Source organism: Solanum tuberosum, unplaced genomic scaffold, assembly GCF_000226075.1.
Source record: "Solanum tuberosum cultivar DM 1-3 516 R44 unplaced genomic scaffold, SolTub_3.0 scf00200, whole genome shotgun sequence".
Classification (NCBI taxonomy): domain Eukaryota; kingdom Viridiplantae; phylum Streptophyta; class Magnoliopsida; order Solanales; family Solanaceae; genus Solanum; species Solanum tuberosum.
In genome coordinates this window covers 716739-723102 of record NW_006239124.1, presented here as the reverse complement: position 1 = coordinate 723102, position 6364 = coordinate 716739, and positions in this window count along the sequence as shown.

The window sequence follows — 6364 nt, the reverse complement described above, 5'->3', positions numbered from 1 at the left end:
CAAGCCCGAGGATCCGGGCGAGGCAGCAACACGGGCAATCTTCCCGGTTCTCAATCCATCTTCGATAGTCTCACCTACCTTGACTATCTCAGCAAATTTTGCTCCAACGAGCAACATGATTCTGTCATAATACTCGGGCTCTTGCACCCGCACAAACACTTCGACAATTTCCTTTTCTGACATGGGAGGTCTAACTCTAGCTGCCTCCTTTCGCCATCTATATGCAAATGCTTTGTAACTTTCGGTTGGCTTCTTCTTCATCTTCTCCAAGGTGTAACGATCAAGAACGATCTCCACATTGTAGGCAAATCGTTCGATGAAGTCCTTAGCCAGAGCATTCCAGCTAGACCATTGTCTCGTTTCATGAGATGTAAACCATTCTAGAGCCTCTCCGCTCAGACTTCGGCTAAAAAGCCTCATTAACAAAGCTTCGTCTCTCTCAACTCCCACAAGTTGGTCACAAGCCCTCAGGTGTGCTAAGGGGTTCCTCGTTCCTCCGAAGATGTCAAATTTTGGCACCTTGAACCCTTCCGGGAGGTTTCGGATGAATGCACAGGTCTTCGTAACTTAACCCGGCGACCTCAGGAATGTAGTTCAACTCCTTCATGGCTTTTCTAATTTCCTCCTTCATATCTCTCTTGGCGGTCTATTCCCTTGACCTCCATTCTTTCTCTCTCTCCTCATAGTGGTCTAGCTCCAAACCATGGGCGTTATGCTCGTTGGGGACAGGTATTTGGAAAGTGGCTTTTTGCGGTAGTGGTAGAGCAATAGAGAGACTCTGCCCATTTAAAGGGGCGTGATAGTTTTGGGGGAAAGTCTGGGGGCTAGTATACTGGTTTTGGTGAAGGAGGGAAATGCGTAGGCTATTGGCGTTTTGGCTGTGAGGGGGTAGGCTAGTTTAGTGGTTTGCATTGGGGGGAGGGAGTGGTGCTTGGAGGTTGGTATTTTGAGAAGAGGGTGGTGTTTGATAAGAGGCTGAGGCGTAGTGGGGGTTTTGGGTGGTAAGGTCAATGATGGAAGGATTACGAACAGGACTTGAAGGTGGGTTTTGAGCTTGTTCCACGTTAGGAGGGGGAATTTGAGCTGGAGGTCTTCCGTCTAGTTGAGCGTTGACAACAAAAATTGGAGGAGGAAAATCTTGTTTTCTCTACATCTCGACCCTTATCTCAGCAATTTGTTGCATCAACTGCAGGATTAGTTCATTCTGATCGGCAAGGGCGGGCTGAGCCACCATGATGTCAATAAGGCTGGTTTCTTCGTTGTTATCACCCATTGCTGCTTTTCCCTTTTGTGAACTTTGACTGGGGAAGGAATCTGTAGGACCTTTAGATCTAGTGAAATAAGGATGATCGGCCAGTGTATCAACACAGATCAGTTCTAACTACCTGTAGAGAAAAACAACTCAAAGGCAAATCTGTTAGTATTAGGTATGGATGAATAATGCAAGACATCACATAGAAGGCATATAAACACATAAGAGTTGCTTCGTTTTAGAACATGTTAACCCACGAATAATGGGGACTGATTTTTTGAACAAGCAGGAATTTGCTCGTTTTATTTTGTGGCTAGTGACTCAGAAAGGTTAAATCGTGTTGAGCTAAGGTCTGCTTGCTGTATCTCTCGGCATCTGTTGATCTGAACTCAATGTTTCCTTGTAAAATGAGAGGGAAAAGAAATTTTTAAAAAGGATAGGGACGGGGCCTTGAAAGGCTGCCTACGTATCTCCCAAGTAGAATTCAGGCCCTACGTAGTTCGAATACAAAGGAAAATTTCATTTTCATTCATTCATTTCTGGTGATTACAAGAAAAGTGAAAAACAGATAATAAAGCTCCTAAAAGATAGATGGTGCCTTCACCGAAGCTTCTTCCTCTAACTGTCGTATTAGCCACAGGGGACAAACTCAACTTGAATCTTTCCCATGTTGACGAGGGATTCCACGTCATAGCGAAACCCGAGGCACCTTCCAATGTTGTGATTTATGGCATCGTGATAAGGGCAGGGTTTCCAGATTTCAAGTCCAATGGGATCTATCGCTTCGTCATTCTTTCTGATAGAGGCCAAGACCCCTTTTTGAATCAACTGACTATAGATATCCAACAATGTTTTCTTGAAAGGCGTAAAGTAGTGACAATAGAACAAAGTGTGCTTAGTGACCAGCATACTAAGCTCCGGTTGGTCACAGGTAAGAACGGTGTTCTCACCCCCACATATACGGGGATCTCCCCAATGTTGATCAGGTTGCGGATTGCTGCCTTAAGCTCCACACATTCCTCTATAGTGTGTCCTCTTTGGTTCGGGTGGTAGGCACATGTCTTTTGAGAGCTTTCATGCCCAAACCCAAAAGTGGTTCCTTCGAGAGGCTTCAGCGTACCCGACGCCTTAAGGTACTCGTAAATGAGAGCACATGGCATAACTCTTGCTCCCACGCTATGTGTCCGCTCATAAGCCGGGAGAGTGATCTTTTTGTCTCCTCCATTCAGACGTACCAGGAAGGGAGGCGTATAGATGATTTCCTCATCGGCAACTTCTTCAGTAGCTCCAGGGTTAGTGTCTTTGGGGACCGCTATTGGCTTCTTGATTGAAAAGAGAGCATTTTCCACGCATCTTCTAAAGCCTCATGGTTATGTCATTGCTGAAGACATCACGTTCTTTCCGCACATCAACTTTCTTTTTACTTATAACATCGTATTTTGTCATCTTTGCTGCCAATTCTGCGTCCAGTGCCGCATTTGCTGCTCGTGCGACCGCGGTGGCAAACTCCACTTCCATTCTCTTTTCTTTGGTTTCTTGGATCTCATGCCTGAGCCGCTGCAATTCCATCCTCAATTCCTTCTCAGTTAGCTGTATGTCGATACCCTTGCCCTTTTCCATCTTAGCAGCAATTTCACCTTTTCTGAGACGATAGAGTAATATTTTAGGATTTGGTAGTAGAATTTTATTTAAGATTTATGGAATTTTGGTCATACATTTGGTAGTGACATGTAATTGGTATTGGATAAATTTTCAGAAAATTTTCGAAAAGGAGTGTCCAAAAAATGTCCTCATTCAAAGCAACAAAATCACATAAGTAGTTAAAGCACACAAGCAGCTTGCGCGCGTCCTAAACATGTAGGGGACCCTTTTGTGCCAAGGGTAGGCCTAGCGTATTTGAAAGATGTATGTGTAGAATTGAACCATTTTGTTACCCCAAGGCAAATTTCGCATATAAAATAATGTTCGAAAAAGCGAAAATAAGCAGGGAGAAGTAGGGAATAAACGGGAAAGACAAAAGAAAAGGCCCACGCAGGGGTCATTTGAAAAGAGTACCAAAATACAAGAAAGGCAAGCCCACGCAGGGGCAAATAACAATAAGCACATATAGAAAAAAACCCACACAGGGGAGAAATCCGCTAAGATGCTCCCGATGGCCCGCCTCTGATCTGCTCCTCTTGTTCTGTGCCATTAGATGTTGACGCCTATATTGAATCATTAGTAAGTATCCTTCGCTCTGGCGGCCTTTCTCTTCCCAGTCTTCGAGACAGATTCCGCTTTTCTTATCTCCAATCCACAAGTTAAGCTCTCCCAAATCGCTTCTCAAGCTTTCTAATTCTTGAGTTACGCTCTCGAGGGCGTACTTATCCTCCTCTTGATTTCGGAGAAATTCCTCGTGCATTTCCCGGGCTTCTCTTCTTACCTCTCTTAGTTCTATCAAAGCTTTGGACTCTTTGTCCTCTACACTGCAGTAAATATTCGGAACTGAGAAGGAGATACCCTGTATATTGCGCTTCAACCAAGCTTTGTAAGTTTCATCGTACCCCGCATTAAATCGATCTATGGCAATGGTGTCCTTGTTCATTGGCATTGCTCTTTTTTATTATCTCAGCATCTCTGAAGCCTCAAGCACTCTATCATCCCCGATGTCGAATACATAGATACGATAGTATGCTTCTGGGGTGTCGTTTGTCTTTTTCCGAACTGCCTCAGGACCCGGATGGGCGCATATGGGCGGATACCTCGAATACCTGGTAGAGGAAGCACAAGTTTTCTGTCGCCCCGTACTATGACATCTTTCGAGATGAAACGGTCGAACATCCACTGGATATTTTCTTCTCTCAACTCAGAGAAAATTTGAGCCCATATTTCTTTGGTTCTCTTTTTTTCTAAGTCTTCCCAGAACAACATGTCATTCAAACTCTTAAGAGCATTATGCTCATCGAGGGTATGGAGTTCTTGAGTTCCGTGTCTCTTCACCAAGTGACTCATTATCCATCATTGAAGAAGAAGGTTGCAACCCTGAAAGTAACGATGCCCTTCCTTGCATTTTCCCAAAGCACGGTACATGTCAGAAAGGATGACAGGTGTGATAGGATAATGCTTTACTTTCCCTTGGTTCATATGTCCGTGGAATAGAGTGTGTGCAAGCATTATTACCCGGGTGTTGATATTGAGGCTCGGGCCGTGTGGGAAAACCATGGTGCCTAATAGTGCAATAGTAAATGCCAAAGGTCTGATCTCATCCCATTCTCTGAAAGTGACCCTGAACTCTTGGTTGTAATTCGTATAGAAGCTTGCATTCTTGGATCTAACATAGAGGTTCATAAAAGAAACGCTAGAACCTTCGACCCAGTAGGCGCAATCCTTTCTTAATCCGAGCCAGTTTACAATATCCTCGAAGGTAGGCTTGTTAAGGATTAGGATGTTTTCCTATTTTCTCACTCTTCTTTCAAGCCCTGTACCGACTGTTTCTGTCCAGAATTTCCTCGATTGTTGGGGTGATCTCTATGGTTCCAAATCTGAACACCATTTTCTCGTTGTCCCAATAGCCTGTGAGGACTTCAATCAGCTCGGGCCGCCCAACCATGGTGATGAGTTTTGTTAGGGCTCCTATATATTTGTTGAGGGCCCTTTTGTGAACCACAGTGAGGTAGTTGTACCAACATTTAAGCAGAACTGAGGCTTCCACTACCATGTCAAATTTGGGAAATTGATCCATACCTACAAAATAAAGCACAGTTAAGATTTCCCCCTAAACAAGTAACAAACAGGTTTCCACACTTCAAATGTCAAGTAATATGATATGTCGTTAGGTCGTGGACCTTTGACATGATATTTGACGGCTTTGCTAATGGACTTAATACGCCTTGTGTATTAAGCCGTCTTAGGCTAATGCTTAGATTTGGATTTGGTTTCGCTCTACTCTAGGTTGACTAGAATTGGTTTAGAAATGACGGTTACCTGAGTCGGACAAACAACGGGGTGAAGTCTAACAAACGACGTTGGGTGACCACAAGCCAACTATTCGTTTATCACTTCCAAATAATTCAACTTGTGTTTTTCTGAAAGACAGCCGTGGTAAGCCACATAACTGCCTTTTTTCCTAATGCAGTCTATTTGCCGTTTGGCGGAATCGAGTGCCATGAATGCCACAATTCAATATGTGCGATAGATAAAACAAGTAGACAGTTAAAACATGTAGCCAAATAACTTAATCTTAAGGTTAGAATCATTCAAATCCCCAGCAGAGTCTCCATTTATGTTCTATTAGGAAAATATACTTGGACTGGTTTAAGAGTCGCCACTTAATTTTAAAGTAAAATTAAGAAAACTGTTGTTTTGAAAAGACTAAAACAAAAAATCTAATGAAAACTTAAGAAGGGTTCGGGGTTCTTAGTAGCATTTCGGGAAAGGTTTGAAAGCATCCGAAATGTCCGCTAATACGCGGTTATCCGATAATTAATTATTTGGCTAAAATAATTTAAGTTAACTTAACTTGCAAAATTGAACTATTTTATAGTTAGGACTATTTTAAAGGGGAAATATTTAAATATTATCTAAGTGAGCTATCTTGCAAAATTATTTCTTTAAATCTTGTTAAGAGATGACTGGTTTAGTTAATTTTTTAAAGCAAAATGGACGTCTTTCGGGGATTTGAATTGTTGATCTTAAGATTAATGGCAAGTATTAACAAGTAAATAAACATGATAAAACAAAGATCTAGGAAAAGGGATTTGGCCCAAATCTAGTTTTCCTGTCCGCCTGGACCAGCATTTGGGCCTATTTTCATTTTGGGCCTTCGGCCCATTTTAGTCATTTGCACCTGTCCTATACGAACGTAAAAAATATTTTTCTTTTTTCTTTGGGCCTTAGGCCCAATTTTTCACCTGTCCTAAATTCTAACAAAATAATAAACATAATGACTAAATAGGCTTAAGCCCAATAATAACAAAATACAATATTTTACATAAAGAGTGGGCCTTTGGCCCAATCTTTTCAATTCTCCTCTGCTTTCACATTTTTTCAACTCTGGGACCTGTACGTCGATTTTCAATAGCCGATTGACTCGATAAAGGAGTTTGAGCCTTCATAGCTCTCTCGAAATGCAAA